Genomic DNA, 18,484 nt, shown 5'->3' on the forward strand with positions numbered 1-18,484 from the left:
TTGATCTCTACTTCAGTAGTCCCCAGCCTTTTTGGTACCAGGGACCATTTTCATGGAAGACGATGTTTCCACAGACAGAGGCGGGGAGGAGAAGGAGATGTGGTGGGGAGGGATGGTTTCGGGATGATTCAAGCACATTACATTTATTGTGCACTTTATTTCTATCATTATTACTTTGTAATATATAATGAAATAATGGTACAACTCACCATAGGTTGGGGACCCCTGCTGTACTTGATTTTGTGGGGACTCAGCCAAAACTGATGTTTCTAACAGCAGTTTCCCTGGAGTAAAATGGTGCCACAGACGCGGGAGAGAAACAGTACAGGGGAAAAAAGAACTGTGAATGAATCCTCTGTACAATTCCTGCTTTTCTTCAGAGATGTCCATGGTCTTTCCCTTTTGCAAAATGTGATTCAAAACCAGCATCCTGTATCGACAGATGATCAGGGGAGAGGCCCAGCTGTGCTTTTCATATATGCACCTAACTTATTTCAAGGGTGTTTCTGTTTTATTTTTACAGCTGCAAAGTGTTAGCAATCCAAAAAGAGCTGTCAAGAGTACAATCAGATGAATTAGCTTAGGGCTGGTTTTCATGGTATATTCAGAGCTGTTCTAAATAAGTTCTCTGTGCCGTTGCTGAATACCCTGAGTGATCAGAGCTGTTTCCCAAACAGAGTCGGAATGGTTATTTCCCCATTTGCAGCTGCTTATTTGATTTTTAAAAAGACCCTTAGAAACATTTTCACATTCCCTTAAAAAACTGCTCTATATGTATGCATCTATACAGAGTGAGGTTGCTGTTACAAGAAGAAAAATGAAGACATTGAGAGTCAGTGAAATCCTCTTGAAGACGAATCACAAAACCGAACTGCAGGTGCACCTAAGTTTGCAGATATGTTATAATAATGAGCCAATAATAAATCCTGATAATATTATATTCTCTTTTCCTCTGACTTCCACTGTAATAGTCAAGAAATGTTTTTCTCCAAAGTGAAATAACCCAACATGCTTAAAAGGATATTTTTGATGAGGAACTGATTAGACTAAAAGCCAAACCTGTGGTACTCTGGAATATACGAACCTTGGAGAACATAAACCGCTTTCTAAACTTGACAGCAACTCACCACTCTTAAGATCTCCCTTATTCTGCAGCTGCTACTCCCTTTCAGCAGATCATAGAAATGTGTTTTATCCTTGAATTCTACACATGCAATTCTAGACTCTATTCCTGCGAAGTGCTTGTTTCGTCTGCTGATTTACAGTGGTTGGACAAGCTTGTGTGCAACTCAGTGGTAATGACACCATTGGACATATGGCCTGTTTTGGCTTAACATCTCACCAAGCTAGAGGTCGCAGCATTCCTACTTTTCCTCCTCTCCATTCCTGACACTTAGAATACTATTTTGCTTCAGGCCATGCTCTTTGCTTTCTTTCTTCTTCTTTTTTTTAAGATGTTTGTTTTCTTTTTAGTTAATTTTTTGTGATGGTTATAGCTAGTACTACACAGAGTAGGTCACTGGAATGTGACATTGGCGGAAACATGCTTAGTAAGTCAGATGCTGTTCTTAGCAAAGACTCCCTGTGTCTGTTCAAGTTAGCTACGGGGCTCAGGACAGAAACCTCAGCTCAGGTGTCCTCCCTGACCTCAGGCTGAGTTAGGTGCCCTACTGGATGCACCCACAATGCCCTGTGCTGGTACGTTTTTGGTTAGACACCTGTCATGATCATTAGACTGTAAGCACCCTGAGGGTGGGGGCAGTGCATTAGGATATTCTCAATCTTTTATCAGTGTGTCACCAATGCTTTAATAGTGTTGACACAGTATAAATGTTCAATAAAAACGGTTTTTGAATGAAGTAATGACTTCATGACTAAGAGTGAAGCACAGTGCCTCAAAGGAATCCTGAAACAGGAGTTAAAGGGCCTAAAGTTTAGTCTGCATTTACTATGTCACCTTGGGCTAGTTGTGAAGGCAAATCTGTTTTATCCACTAAAAGGTTTAGACTAGATGACCTGTAGTGTTTCTTTCCAGCTCTGGAATTCTGTGGTCGTGGAGGGTTATTTCAGTCCCATGATTCTATGTCAAGAAGATGTTAACCTACTAAAGTTGATTCTGGGTACTTTCATAGTGCCCAGCTGAAAGGGAAAAAACTTTCTTATAAAGAAGTAAGAATAAAGCTTAAAAAGATGAATACGCAAGATCAGGAAATAAAGAATTTGCCAGACCAGAGGACATGAACTTCCTGAGTGAAACCTCAGTCTGGTTGGTAAGCTTGCCTTGGAGTATTCGGAATTCTCTGCCATTGATCAGAAACTTTCTTATTCATCTCTAATGCAGTAAATGAAGAAGTTTAATTAATTGTAATCACCAGAAGAAATCAAAGTAAAAAATGCAGGCTTGTGGTTAATTGTTTTTTTTTTTTCATTTATTTCAGAATATTACAGGGATGCAAACATTTTGGGTACATAAATTGCTTTTGTACCATTTGAGTCAAAGTGTGCCCATCCCCCAGATAGTGTGCATTATATCCATTAGATGAGAATTTTCCCATCCCCTCCTCCTTTCTCCCACCTGCTTGATTTCCAAGGAATCTTATTTTCATTTGTGAACATAAGTGTTGATCAATTGGTTCCAATTTAATGGTGAGTACATATGATGTTTGTTTTTCCATTCTTGTGACACTTCACTTAGACGAATGGTCTCCAGTTCCATCCAGGTTAATACAAAAGGTACTAGTTCAAGGTTAAGTATTTTAAATTCAGATGGTTATAACCAGGTATTATATAAAACTCTATTTTTGTAAAATTAATTTTATCAGCCTTACCTGTGGTAGACAGCCAGTAATATGCAGCATTCAGCATAATCTCCCCCAATATTCCCTTAAAGTGTGGTCTGCATTTTGATAACAACATCATCATAAAAATCTTTGGGTTAAAACTAATACCCTTGTTAGAATGCAAATAGTATGGTTATCATCTATTCAACAGAAGCTACTGAATATAGCTATTGAGTGTTTACTATTTGTCAGGCACTGTGCTAGAAACTTAGGACTCAAAAGTAAGTTAAAAATACTATGGTCCATTCTCTTATAAAGTTTATATTTTAAAATATGGAAGTATTAATATTAGTACATCAGGCCACTGTAGTCCATTAATCTCTAAGGTTAAAAATTCAAATTAGCACTTGTCATCCAAGAAGTCTTGGAATAATGGAACTTAAGGTGGATAAGCTGTGATGGAGAAAGGAACCAGGAGACCTTCTAGAATTTGAAGGACTTTGGAAACAGAGAGCAGGGTAGATGCTTCCATACGTTGCTCTGGGACACAGACAATAGCTTTATGGGAGTCAGAAGAACAGACAGAGAGGAAAATATATGGGCAGGGTGACTTGTGTTTTGCATAACCTTAAATACAATTATAGCCTAAAGCAAGTTTGTTTTTGTCTTAAGAACTTAGATCAACAGTCTGTTAAGTCACCTGAATGATTGTGTTGTTTAATAAGTGGACAGATACTTTTTAAAGAAAACTATAAGGAAAATTCTAAACCTGGAGAATGGAAGCCATCATTAAAATTATAGATTAATCTAAAGCTGCCATAATGGAAAATTTCTGTATATCAATTGGTTTCTTTGCAAGATGTCATGGAGTGAGGGAGGAGGAGATGGACCTTTAATTGTACAAGTGGGTTCATCAAGCAACAAATCTATAGCTTGGAACTTGCCAAGAAAATATAGACATATACTAAAGAGTTGAGTTTTGATTTTAAAAATAAAATAATGCTTTAGGATTCTGAAGGAACCCAAGGTGACACAACAATCTACTTTGATTGAAAATTGCTTAATACTAGGGGGAAATATATAACCAGTTGAATTGCAAATTAAGTAAATTAAAGTAGGCTGCTAAGTTAGCTATCACTGGGTGAATACAGTGGACACTTATCAATTTGCTCTGTAACTACCAATACCTATTCTGGATCAAAATACCAATAACTAAGGCTGTCGGTGGTCTGTCCTGAAAAACGTATCCCTTAGGCCATGGCACCTAATTAGATTATAATTTGCCTGATGCTAGAAAAACCTTACCACCGGGCCATAGTAAGACAACACACTTTCTTGATTTAATAACTGTTAGCTCAGAATATCAACATGTACACCTAATTTGTCAGTTTCTGAATTATGTAGTCATCTTTTACTTTGCATGTCCATAAATAGATTATTCTAAATCTAGCTTCTAAGGTTTAAGCAAATATAATCAATTTTTAACATAGACTCATAGTATCCCTGTCCTTCACATATTTTATGAAAGAGCTAGGAGATGAAAAATAATAGCTTCTGCTATTCAGAGGACAGGATGAATGAAAGAAGCCCTGGAATGAACATCTGGAGACATGGTATCTTGTTCCGCTTCAGATTTTGTCCTCTCTCTTTAGCTTGCCATGTCACCTTTTCCTAGCACATCTCCCTTCTTTCTATTTTCCCCTCCCAGTGTGGCAGCAGTGTGAGGCCACGTGAAAGGCCCTTTCCAAATAGGAAACAGGAAGCTGCACAAAACTCCAAGTGGAAGTATAGGGGACTAAGACTGCCTGAAGCTCTCGGTGTGCTCATGTGCACACACACACTTGAGTACGTTTGTGTGAGAGTGGGCAATGCGGGAGGTGGGAGCTAGCCTTGCTGGGAGGGGGAGGGGAAGTTTCAAGGTTGTTATTGGCTGGCATAGGGAGTTTTCATTTAAGGAAATTTAAAACTCCAAAACCATGGAAGTGAAAAGAGCCGAAAAATAATGTGCAGAAAGACAAGAAGGAGTTCGGAGTATCACCAAAACCAAATGGGAAAAACACTGGTATCAAACATATCCCATTTTATGGTTTGGGAAACTGAGGCTCAGTAAATTATTGAACTTGCACAAGGTTATAGAAGTAAAAAGTAGTGTAGCATTGGGATTCTAATTTAAATTTGTCTGACTCCAAAGTTGACTTTCTTTTTACCGTGCTATCTTGTCTGCCTAATAATAAAATCTAGCCAATTAAGCCCTACTGAATAGATGTAGTATATCTATTAATGGCTGTTAGTATATTGCATCTCTAAGTATTTTGAAATAGAATTTTCTCTCAGTACGGATTGTGATCATGCCTTGACTTAAAAGTCCCAATGTAGATGACCTAGAAAATAAAGCTATGGAACACAGAGAAGTTTCCTTTCCCATCCTCCTAACCCTTTTCATTTAGGACACATGACCAGCATCCTGTGGCCACGGAAAAGAACCCCACTGTGGCAGGGCAGGTGCACTTGGTGTGTATCTCGGTGCACTTCCTACTGGACAGTTACATTCAGATTTCCTTTGAGATCAACCATACGTAGCTTCCAGTCAGATGACCAGGGGCAAATGTGCCCCCAGGACACAGTTGTATTCCCACTGCAAAGCTAATTGGTATCCACCCTGTGACCTTGGCCCCATCACACTATGTTCCAACCCAGTTCTGTCTAGTACTTGTGCATCAAGAGCCAGACATTCTAGCTGACAGAAATAGTCTGTTCCTGGCTTGGCCTGCTCTGGGGAGAGTCAATGGTGGGATCACTGCTTACAAAAATACACAGGCACAAATACCTCTGGCTTTATGTGAACTTGTGAAGTGACACTATGTTTACATTAAGTTAAATTAAATACATATAAATATTTGTTGGGAAGATTGTTATTTCTGATGAATCCTGGAGTCAAGCCAGTTTTAAAATTCAGGGGAAAAATGTTGAAAATATACTTCCCAAATCAAAATTCACCAGTTTATAAACCCTCATACCACATAATCCCCTGGTATTTTTCCAGAAACATTAGCAACACCACTGTCACCACTAATCACAGGAAAATTGTTGTGGGGCTAAATTAACACTCACTGCTAGTTTTATATAGCCTGAAGCTTGAGAAAGACCTTACTGCAGACTAAAATGTCTTGCTTTCCAACTCTCCTAGTAATTTTTGTGAAATATCTTGACTAGGATTTTGCTTTTGTTTTTGTTTCAAACACCAAATATTCCAGCACAGCTCCTGTTTCTGTGCTATATTGGCTTTTGACTTTTTTTTTTCAACTTTGAACATTTGGTAAGTCCCAATAAAATGGAAGAAAATGTGTTCATCCATCTTTGTTCTTCTTTAATAGAGATTTGTTTCAATCATGTTGTTATCTGCACTTGAAAATAGCAGGCTCATAGAATCTTAGTTTGGAGCTCAAAAATGTGCACACAGCATAAAGGACATCTTAGAAAACCAGCCACGTTGGCCTAAAGCCTCTAAAACCCTTATAAAAATGTATGTCTAAAACATTAACACCCATCTCCCACCTACGTGAAAGTAATCAAAATGAAGCCAAGTTTCAGCTCACTGTGGCTCTCACCCCTGTTAAGCAAAAAGAAAAAAACTCCATTTTCTAATCTACATATGTCCTAAGTTCAGTCCAGAAATAGAAGATTCTAGAATTTCCCATCTATGAAGTGATAACATCTTTTCCCCCCAAAATACATAACTGCTGACACATTTCCCCCCTGTGTCTATGTTACCCCTGTGTCTTTTCATTTGCTACGAGCTTTTTAAGGAAAATGACACATTTAAGATAAGACAATGTGCTCTGCCTACCACAGTTGATGAGAACTGGTGGAAATGAAGGGCTTTTCAAACTTTCCTAATGTAGTGGTTGGGGATCCCCAGTGATGGGCTAAGTGGTAAGAAGATCAAATGGTTGTAAACACAGAAGTGGGTCCGCTTGGTTTTTGAAGCCAAGAACGCTTCTAAAGCAGGCTTTGGTAGGCAGCGTGGAGAGGCAGCTGCTGCTCAGCTGAGGGGACTGCTGGTTGCTACATGTTTTTATTATCTTAAAATCCTTACACCTGCCAGAAACACCTCCCTCTGGAATGAGTTCAGCTCTTTCTTGGCCCTCTCCCTCCTGGAAGCAAACACAGAAATGGGGAAGTATACAAAGTGTAGGCAAGGGAATTTGCACATGTTCAAAAATATGGAAAGAGCCATTGCCCTACTAATGTAGCTTTCACAGGGTTCTCCTGAGTGGTCCCGGCTGCCACCTGGACATCCTGCAGAGCGGTATGAACGCTGCGAGGACAGTACATTGTGCTTGAAAACGGTGGGCAGGATGAGAGAATCCCCCCTTTCAGAGTATACACCTGTACACACATATGTATACATTTTTTAATCTAAAATAGCATGTTTATTGTAAACATTTAGAATAATACAGGAAGGTATGACTCCACAAAATTATAATGGACTATCCCAGGAGAGCTTCCTATTACTATTATTATTAATGGTAATATCAATATTATCATCAATATTAATAACATCACTAACCATAGAGCATGAAGCAGGGCATCCATGTTTCTGGGTCACTTCCTGAGCTGCAAGGACATGTCGCTGAAGAGCATCTGAACCAACTCATCCAGCCCTAGCAGCTGAAAATACACTTATTCACTTAGCTATGTGTATTATAGGGGATTCTCCAGCCCTGATAGAGCCAACTATGTCTTTTATCCCACAGTAACTGACAAAGAGAACATGTGGCGAGAAAGCCTGCAGTCAACTCCAGGAGTGAGCATGGAGGGCGTCCCAGGCCTCCCTGCTGCAGGAAAGCTAGCTCTGCGCCAGCTGTGTGCATGAAGAGAAGCTCCCCCACCTTCTGGCAGCAAGGCCAGACATGAGAATGTGACCCTGAAGGTCCCAGAAACACCTCTGCTTTACAGAGCAGCTATGGGGTGGGCAAAGGCTCTTCTTGGTACCCTTCGGGGTCTTTTTCTTTCCCAAGCAGTCTGCTTGTTTCCGATGACACGGCTGTTGGGGCATAAGGCCACCGCACCATGAGCCTGTGGTGGCTGTAGTGCTATTCCATGTCATGGAGGCATTGTTGGGAGAAGTCACTTAATCCCATCATGTGGCACGGAGGTAATGCTTTAAATGTGACTTTTAAAACACCTAGAATACCAACACATTTTTGACTGTGGATTTTGTGCACTAGGAAATAAATTCATTTGTATGCTACCAAATAGCACAAACATCTAGGTCTGCTAACCACTTATAACTAGGAAACTGGCTGTAAAGTTATAGAAATGAAGAAGATGATTATAAACACTTATGGTATTGAATTGTGTAACCTTCCTACCCCTGCCCAGATTCTTTTAAGAAAATGAAAGTGGTTCTGGAAGTATGAAGAATGGATCTTTCTTCACTATAGACCTGGAAAGTGTCATTCACCTTTGAGAATATCACTCTTTTTTTTAAAGTCCCAATATTTGCTTAATGTTGCACAGAAGATAGTGACAAAGGTCATTGGGATCTGTATCTCCTATCTGATTTTCTCTCTTTTTTTCACCCTAAAACACTCCATGGACAATCTAATTTCTCATTAATGAGAGAGAGGATAGATGTTTTTGCCCAAATGTTGAGCCTGTTTGAGAGACTAGAGAACACGTTGTTTTGGTACTTTGTAACCTTTCAAGAGATTTCACTTCTATTATATCATGGGAAGCTAAAATTGAAAGACAATGAGAAAAAGTGATTGAAAAAATAAATTTTAGAGCTATGGTTTCCTTTCCTTCCAAGTTTTGAAGCTTACGTGGTTTTGATCCAGGGTGAGAATGGCCAGGTTTCTTCTCTGAGTCCATTTTTTAATATTAATGGTGTAAAGTAAAGCGAAATTCTTTCACACCACAGGGGGCGTGGGAGAGGTAGAATTAATAAGGAGGGTTACTAAGATTAATAAGGAAGATGCTCACAGTGGACAAGTGAGCATCATACACACCAAGGTCATATAGCAGTTCCTTTTTCAAGCTCTAATAACTCTCAAAGCTCACTTGCAAGAATTTTCCAAGAGGTACACAGTGCCTGTATTATTGTTTGAACACTCTCCTGTGCCTGGGAAACCAATGTCCTATAAATCCCAAGGAGCTGACACTTGTGACTACTGTCCCAAGCAGAAACTTCCAAAAAAAGGCAGTGAAAATTCTTTGTGAAAGAAAATATAAAAATAAATATGGCCCTATCACTTTCAAAGTGCATATTTGCTATAAAATAGACATAAAGTCCCCATAACATCATAATAAAAATTAGACTAGAACCATCACATATGAAAGGTTAAAGCTATGATTTTTTTATGAGAGCTAGGAGAACTCAGGATATTGATAAGCTTTGAGCCTGGCACCTGTAGCTATATGGAGGTTTTCACCCTTTGATTGCATTGGTTCAAACTTATTTCTGTCTTGGGCTCCTGAGTGACCTATATGAAATGAGTTGCTGGCTCTGATCCATTCTTTCATGATGAGATATACATTGCAACTTAGAATTGAGCCCCCATGGATGGGCGGGTGGGTGGAGAAAAGAGGCTTCCACAATGTAGCTGATTCAGCCCATCAGTGGAGACAAATACTGTCATAGAGTTCTCCTGAGAACATGCTCAGATTCATTGGCTATAGTTTAGTTCCCACATTAGGGAACACGTGTTGTATCCTGTAAAAAAGGTGTTGCTTCTATCAAGATGTTGATACACAATTAACTGTAAGCAGGAGAAAATAGCATTGTGCTGTCTGTTATTTAATGGGAAGAAGTGAAGGAGAACAACATATCAAAGTATTTTCTTTCTCCCATCTTCCTTATTAATTCTACCTCTCCCACATGCCCTGCAGTGTTAGAGAAGAATTTGAGTTTTGCTTTACTTTACACCATTAATATTAAAAAATGAACCCAGAGAAGACAACTGGCCATTCTCACCCCGGATCAAAACCACGTAAGCTTCGAAACTTGGAAGGAAAGGAAACCATAGGTATAAAATTTATTTTTCCAGTCACAGCTCATGATCTGTATTGGTGAATGCTCAGAGAGTTTATTCATTGCTTGGCCATCTGGGAGCACACTTACCCCTGTGCTTTTCCTCGGTTTAGGGGCCTACTCCATGCAGTTGTGTGTGTGTGTGTGTGTGTGTGTGTGTGTGTGTGTGTGTGTGTGTGTGTTTGGTTGGGAGCAGGTTGTAGATTTAGGGGGAAGGATGGACTGAATTATTCATATTTTCACTGTGACTTTCAGAGACAGTTAGACTATAATAAAGGCCAGGTGGACCAAGAATAATACAGAAAGGCTGCTGTCCTGCCATGAATGAAAGAGAATACAACCTCTATAGGACCTGGGGTCTAAGATGGAGGGAGTGAATTGGTAAAAAGAAGAGGGCAGAATGAAGTGAGAATGAGGAGGCTGAACCCCACATACTATGTTTCATTTTCCTTCATATCTCAGTGCATCCAATACATAGGGGCCAATATTTGACTATATCCCTACCTCTCACCTCTGGGACATCTGGGACTGTGTATGTGCCTGTCCCTGTGTGTACTTGCATGTGAATGTTGTAACATTAACATCCATTAAAGCTGTATGAACAAAAGGACTTCAACCAAGGCCAAAGATTCAGAGCCATAGTAAATGCTTTAGAATTACGTAGAATATCATTGAAACCAAATAAACATGTTGCTATGAAATTGAAATACACAGAGGTATAGATGAACTTATACATTGCTAGAGGTCAGGTTAATTGATAAAACACTTTGAAAAGCAATTTGACCTTAGGTATAAAGAACTACCAAAATAAAAACTACATGCATTTTAACCTGGTAATCCCACTTGTAGGACTCTAACCCGAGGAAATAGACTAAAAGAAAGACAAAGTCATAGCATAAAAATGTTCATCACAGTGCTATGTGCAGTATTGAAATACTGGAAACCATCTAAGTGCCCAACAGTAGAAGAACAGTATAATGAATTATGTATGGTGCAGCCACTCAAAAGAATATTTCACAGCCTGTTAAAATGATGGTTCTGAGGACTATGTAACAACACTAAAATACGCAATATAAATATTGAGGAAAAATACAAAATTGCATATACAGTATGGTTGCCATAGTACAAAATGTAAATGTACTTAGGCAGAGACAAAAATGGTAATGAGCAATAATAAAGTAGATATGTAGAAGATATGATAGTAGGTGATTTTTCTTTTTTTATGGCTTATGGCTATCAATGTACTTTTTAACAATAAAAGGGAGAAAGTGGGAGCTTATGCTTATCATCAAGAAAGTGGGAAAAAAAAATATATAGGGCCAGGCACCAAGAAGCATCTGTAGCGTTTCTGCCTATGCACATATCTCACGTTTCTCGGGGAGCAGTGACATTCTTAAATCTTAAATTCCAAATGGTGGTTATTTAGAAAATGAAGATTTTCAGCATGAGAACTATGCCTGTGAGACACTTCATGAGCACAAAATTCAAGCAAAATTACGGGAAGATAGGTTTGATTTCATTTCACAGTGGCAACCTGTTTCAATTTTATGCCCTTAGTCATAGAGTCTTTCAAAAGTTGCAGGTGAAATTATTTAAAAATTTGTCACACTTCAAATGACAGTTTTGGAGCTCTAAAGAACATAAATATTTTTACTTTATCACATAATTGTCTCTAACTACCAGTTAATTTAACTATATGGCTGTAAAATTGTTTTCTAAAGTGATGATGCCCCAGTGGGGTTGCATAAAACACCCTTCGCCCACACCCACGCCTATCAGCCTATCACCCTTTTCCTTTCTGCCGGCACAGTATAGCCCTGCTAATAGTTCACATTTCCTGCCTGAAAAGAGCACTTTTAAAGCTCCAGATGTATTGTACTGGTAAATATTGGACTTGAAAGAGAGAACACCAGGTGGGTAAAAAGACTTGAAAATCATGATGAGAAATGAAGTTGAGGTTGTGTTCGGGGTGCAAACCAGGCTTCATTCAGCTGTGTGTGAGGCCAAAGCATTTTTCTCCTGTGTTGTTCTCGTCTTAAGAAGGGTATTTCAGTGTTGTTGATAAGAAGACAAAAAATTGGTGAAATGTTTGTGAACAAATGGGTTGCATCTGAGGGGCTTTCCCAAACTCTGCTATACAGAGTGGGTTGCATTTAAAGATACATGGTATTAGAGAAATGTAAAGTCCAGAGTAAGGAAAAAGACCATCCCAAGGGCAATGTGTTGCAGGAGCACTGTGCTCTTAGCAACTCATCTTAGGAGGAAAAGTGACAACCTAGGGTGTTACCAAAGGAGAAATATTAGGATGAGACAAGGCATAGAAAGGTGTGGAAAGGAGATAACCTCCTACTGAAGCACATATTGTGGAGCAGGGGATCTATGTATTACCTCATTTAAGGCTCTCTGAGCACCCCCATGGTGAGGGAGGTATGAATGTCACCACACTATCCGATGAGAAAGCTGACAAACATGAGGGTTGGGTTACTCGCCCAAAGTCACACAGCTTCTGGGCGGTGTAGGCAGGATTTGAACCGAGACCTTCTGGCTTGAGAGTCCATATTCATAACCATTATACCATCCAGCTGCCCTATGTAGTCATGAGACAAGAATCAGGAGACTATGGATGCTTGGCCTGGAGAAGAGGAGGAACAAGGTGTGAATGCAAATTGCATGAGGAACAGAGTGCATTTAACCGGTGCATTGCTGCAGACCAAACGGTTGGCACTCTGGAAAGGGAACTGCTCTTCAGGGAGACAAGGATGTAGCCACGGACAGAAACACAATTTGTTGTATCAATAGCATAGATTTGCCTAGGGTTGATCATGGCCCTACACAGATGGAAAAAAATGTGTTAATAAATAACTTCAGCATTCAGGTTTTCCTTTCCCAAGAAAACAGCCTTATGTTTTTCACCATTTCGTCACCCTATTTCTCATTTTTAGCAAGACATGTAGCAGCAAAGCCAAACTCGAAGCGACACACAGATAATGAACAGATACTACACGGAGGGCGCGCAGACCCTTAAGTCCTCTCCTGTGTGTCGCTGCTGTAGGTAACGTCTTTGATACATCTCAGGTAAGGTTTTGTTTTGGTCGTGTAGCTTCTGTGTATTTTCTCCAATAAGCCCTCAGTGGGGAAGTGCTGAAGCAAGGAAGTCTCTGTTCTCAGGGGGATTATAGTGATCCCAGGATGAAACCGTGCTCAGCAGGGCTCAATCCAAGATAAATGATTTATAATTATACATGAAGACAAGACTCGAGCTGCACATTATTTCTGCTTTGATTGAAAATAGTTTTGTATGCCTTAAGTAGGCAGTGTTTTTTTCTAGACAAAACTTGAGGTATCCAAGCAGGCCCATTTTAAATACCAAATTCCTAATGTAGGTTCTCAGAATGGATACATCAATCTTTTACTTACCACAAGTAAACGTAGACTTGAGCTGCTTCCCGAGGAGGATGTGGAACTGGTTTTAATGAATAAGATGCAGAATCCAGATTTACCCCTTTCAAGAGTGTCCTAATGCTGCTCTCCACCAACCCCACCCGCCTCTGGTATAGCCCCTGTCTCCCCACAGGCATGGTTCATCTTCTCGTTACTGTTCTCTATTGTTGTAATAAATTCTCAATTTCCAACGCCTAAAGAACCCATTCACTCAAGGCAAACTGACAAATTAATTCAATCTGGTATTTTAACAGCACATAAAGTCTTAAAACACTACCCCTTCTATGCAACACATGGCATTTTAATAACTTTCATTGTTTTAACCTAAAATAGTAAAGTAAGTAATATTAACTGATCATTGCTGAAAAAAGTAAGAATATTATTAATAGACGTTTTGTTACAGAAGGGTTGGAACATGTTGGGCATATGTTTAGTCCAGTTGTTCTCAAATTTTACTGAACATCAAAATCACGAGGAGGGGGATTGGTTCTTAAAACACAGGTTGCTGAGCCCAGCCCCAGAGTTTCTGACTCAGAAATTCTAAGGAGCCAGAGGATTTGCATTCCTAACAAGTCCACGAAGTTGCTACTCAGGGGACCACACTTTGAAAGCCACCAGTTTAGACCTTGCAGTGCTAGTAATCATTATCAAATGGCATGATGCAATAAGTGATGGCTGCAATTTGGGCCAATTTCTGTTAAGGAAGCCAAAATACAGGTGCTTTCATGATAGTCAGCATAAATTATTTAGAAATGATCCACAGAACCATGCCTATCAGGCCCTCGGGCCCATGGCAACAGAAAGGCTTCCACTGGAGTAGCTGGGGGATCCCCTGGGCCCCTCATCACCCATGTGTTAAGACGGCTCTCATCAGCGCTTCTGTCCTTTAACACAGTTGCTTGGGGATTGATTGCACTTGGTGACAGCGAGAATAAAGATCTCATTAGAAGCCCGAATTCCAACAGAAATAGAAATGCTACGTTTATGCTTCCTGATGGTGTTGGCACACACCTTACATGTTTTATTTTTCATTGGTATTCACTGTTTTACTTTAAAAGATCATTTATTGCACAAACAACACCATAATAACTTTAACAAGAATCAAAATGGAAGAGGAAAATTATCCCGCAAGCCCACCACACCAACAAATTATTGCTTCCATTTTTGCACTCCCTTCCAATTCCCATACGCACCCATGATTTTTGCTAGTTGTAATCATAGCATGGATAAAATTTTGTTCTCTGCTTTTTCCACTTAACATTATAACTGTGTGTAATGAATAGACAAGGATTGTCATATGAAATACTCCAAGAAATAAATTTTGTGCAACACTCCCCTATCAAAAACATCATATTTGTCTGTGTTGCTTACCTGCTGTGTGTGAGGCACTATACTGGGTATTGTGTATATGATACATTAGGGAAAAAAAGTTTCTTGGTCTTCCTGGTATTTTTGTTGTTATTGTCTGTAGGTCATGCTATGGAAGTACACACCATGGATTACTCCCTAAAGATATGTTGGACATACAGAACTGAATGAGAAAAGTTTGCACAGTCCCTTTTCCCCGATGGCTTTTTCCTACTGTGGAGCCTTCCTTCCCAATACCTTGAGCACTAGGGACCCATAACAGGGCTCTGTGCTTCTTTTCTCTCAGATTTAAATAAAGAAGATGGAGAACAGAAACTGGGAATGATGTCTTTGGGGTACCCAAAGTCAAAATCACGGGTGAAAGTATTGACGCAAGATGTCAGTGCAAAGGCTATCGTGTGTCCAAAGCCTGTCTTTACCTCTATGGCTGTGTGACTGAGCCAATGTCAGTGAATGTCTGAATCTTGTGCACCTCATCTCTAAAATGCATATAACAATACCTACCTTAGAAGAGTTGTTATGATTAATTGGGACAATGTAAAGCATCTGCAGAGAACCTGGCACATAATACATTCTCAGGCAGTAAGAGCAGCCGTCACTAGCTACAGTTCTCTCATATACTACAGGAGGAGCCAGTGTGGAGCAGAGGAGCAGAATGGGGACAGGGGAAGAGGGCCAAGGAGAAATCCCACAGTTGCTTCACAGAAAAGGTAAACACAGATTCTTTAAAAAGGCCAGAAGTGAAGTGTCTGTCTGTGGCGGTATAGGTCACACAGCGGACACTCTATTAGTCCCCTTTTGCAAAGTACCCTCACCTGACTAAATTGAAAACATAGATTTGACAGTTAGCTAAATACATTTGGAGAACCTATGATTGTGGTTTTACTATTTCTTTAATTTGAGGTTAACACGCTCTTAAACATCAACAGCCTAGAAAACACAATGCTCAGTCTGAACCAGATTCGTAGACAAGCTTTGAAGTTGATGTCTTGGATGCCATCTTCATTAAGTACAGCTAGAGTTTGGTCTGTATTAGCTCGCTAATGCTCGGCCACCTGCCAAGTGCAGTGAAATCAGCCTGAATTCCAATCTTTATAATAGATGAACCGAGGACTTACTACCGCCCTCATCAAGCAGAACTGATACTGTCATTAAAGTTTAGTAGCTGTACCCTTCACAAAGAGTAGGCTCTCTGTTTTGGTTAGGGAAATCACATCAGGTTTGCATTTTCTTGTTGGGTTTGAATTTACTTTCTTGTTAAGGGCCAGTCAATACATTGGAGTCTGTTAACATCTTTTCATCAAAGGAAAAGCTTAGCTAACCAGGCCTGGTTACTCTGCTGTTAGACTGGGCCTGTTAATTTATTACCCTACAGAGAATGTAAGGTCAGCTGTACTGTTGGGATGAAAGGGTCTGAATATAAATACCTTGACATGAAGAGAAGTATTATATGAAACCTGGGATTCTGATGCAGCATATAGATGCTTGGAATGTGCAAAGCCATGGTTTACTCTGCATCCCTGAGTTCAGAAGGATGGGCACAGGCATGCATGGCAATTTCACCAGCCATCCAGAGACCTCTGCCACTCCTTCACTGGATCAAGTCCTTTCACCTCACTAGACCTCAGTGATCCCATATGAAAAGGACAACAGTTCTAGATCATCTGTAAGTTCCTTTACAGCGCTGACCTCCTCTGATTTTATAGGACATAATCTCTCTATTCAACCACTATATTCTACAAACCAAGTGAAATTTATAAAGCTGAGGCTGTGCCTTATTCGTTCATTCATTTATTTAGTATACAAGTGTACTATGTCAATTGTGTACTTGGACATTCTACCAATAAGGTTACAGAAACAAATGCTTGCCTGAAGCTGATGCTGATATCTAACAGAAAAAGTCATGTACATAAGGAGATACAATGCAGAGCACAGAGTGCCAAATACCACAGGCAGTGTACAGGATACGCTGGAAGTTCAGGAAGGAGAGAATCAAGAAGGTCTTCATGAAGGCGGTATTGTATTTAGAATTTGTATAGTAGGCTGAATTAGAGGCTTGCACAGGGTGAAGATGAGTGTAAAACATCTTTTTATGATGCCGACTTTTCTAAAAGCATAGGACGTGATCATCAATCAAGCAACCATTTACTTTATCATATTCAATTCAACCTATTAACTCTAAATTGTGTGCTAGTTATATCCAGGATTTAAGTAAAATCTGTGAGACATGGAAAATAATAACAGCTTTGCTTCTGCCTTCAATAAATGTGATCTCTCCAGGGATATTAGAAATAATAGTGCATAAAAAGAACAGTTAGGAGAAGAATATATGATAGAGTCAGTGTAATTTCCAGAAGTAATGGCTATAATTAGAGCCAAAGAGTCAAAGAAAAGGGAAGTAGAGTGAGGTGAAATAATTAGGAGCAATTTCATAAAGGAGGGTGATCTTGAACATAGTCTTGGAGCAGCAACTGGTTTGAAAAGGGAGAGGTAAGACATTCCAGAAAGAGCTAATAGATGAGAAAACTCATGGGTGCTTGAATAAGCTTATTTTTTTCTATGGATAGATTAAGAGATTAGAAATGAAGGCTCTATCCATTTTGTTTGACTCAGCTGTCTCCAGAATTAGTCTAGCCTGTCTCCCAAGCTGCTAGAATCAAAGACATCTGGGAAAATATCATTGTAAGGACACGGCAAAGAGTCATTGCACAATGCTAAGAAATCTAAAGATAAGACTATTAAAGTGAGAGATTCTCTTCAAGCACTACCAAATGGGGAGATAATCAAATTCTATCCCCAAAAAGCAGATATAAAACTGGACAAAATCATCAGAAACAATCATTCAATACTTTGGAAATTAACCAAAGGCAGACAACAAATTCAGAAGCATTTATTTATGAAAATACTGAGCTTCAGGTAAGAACAATATCAAGCGTGGGGTGTTCTTGCCGATGACTGCTCCCATCTCCTTCTTAGCCATATTAGCTCATGGAAATAAGCAGCCCTGCTACCCGCGCTGGAGAAGGGTATGTATTGGAACTCTGGAAGTTAAAATGGTAAGCTTAGTAGCAAGCTAATAGGGAGATTTGAGGGCTCCACTATTTGATGTTGCAGTTCTGTTTGAGGCAATGGATTGGGCTATTGAAAGAACCAAAGACTTAACAGGGAGTTCTGGGAGTGAGATAGGCATGGGGGGTTGATAAGCATTCCACATATTCTGAATTGACTGGAGGCTGTGCAGATGTGCAGGAAAGACTGCGGTAGCCACCCAACATGCCTGGTCAATGGACCATGCACACATTCTCCGAGGAAATTGAAGAGATCCTGGAAGGAAGCAAAAGTTAGGACGAACTTGAGAATGGCCTAAAATATGAATGTGCTCCCTAGCCCACACCCAGATCCATGAGCTGAGAATGGAAGCTTTACTGGCTCAAAGTGTTTGAGCACAGCTTCTGACCAGTCTTGGGCTGAACCTTAAGTTATGCAGACACAGGATGATCCCTAGGAAGTTGGCTTAAAAATAAAAACAAACAAATGATAATACTGAGTAGGGACAACAGCAGCTACAGTGTGCAATGGAGACAGACATCACAGATTTAGTCCATGAAAATTACTAAACAAACAAATAAAATAAGAACAAAATCAACAACCTTCAGGAGAGGGAAATCGGAATCCAGAGATGCTACAATGTATTATCTAAAGTGTATTCTACCAAAAGTTTCAAAGCATGTAAAGAAACAAGGAAATATGACCAATATTCAGAGGGGAAAAAAGCAGTCAATAAAAACCAGCTCTGATTGTCCCCAGATGTTGAATTTAGCGAAAAAGACTTCAAAGAAGTTTTTATTAATAAGTTCAG

The sequence above is a fragment of the Propithecus coquereli genome, unplaced genomic scaffold, assembly GCF_000956105.1.
Source record: "Propithecus coquereli isolate 6110/MARCELLA unplaced genomic scaffold, Pcoq_1.0 Scaffold3, whole genome shotgun sequence".
Classification (NCBI taxonomy): domain Eukaryota; kingdom Metazoa; phylum Chordata; class Mammalia; order Primates; family Indriidae; genus Propithecus; species Propithecus coquereli.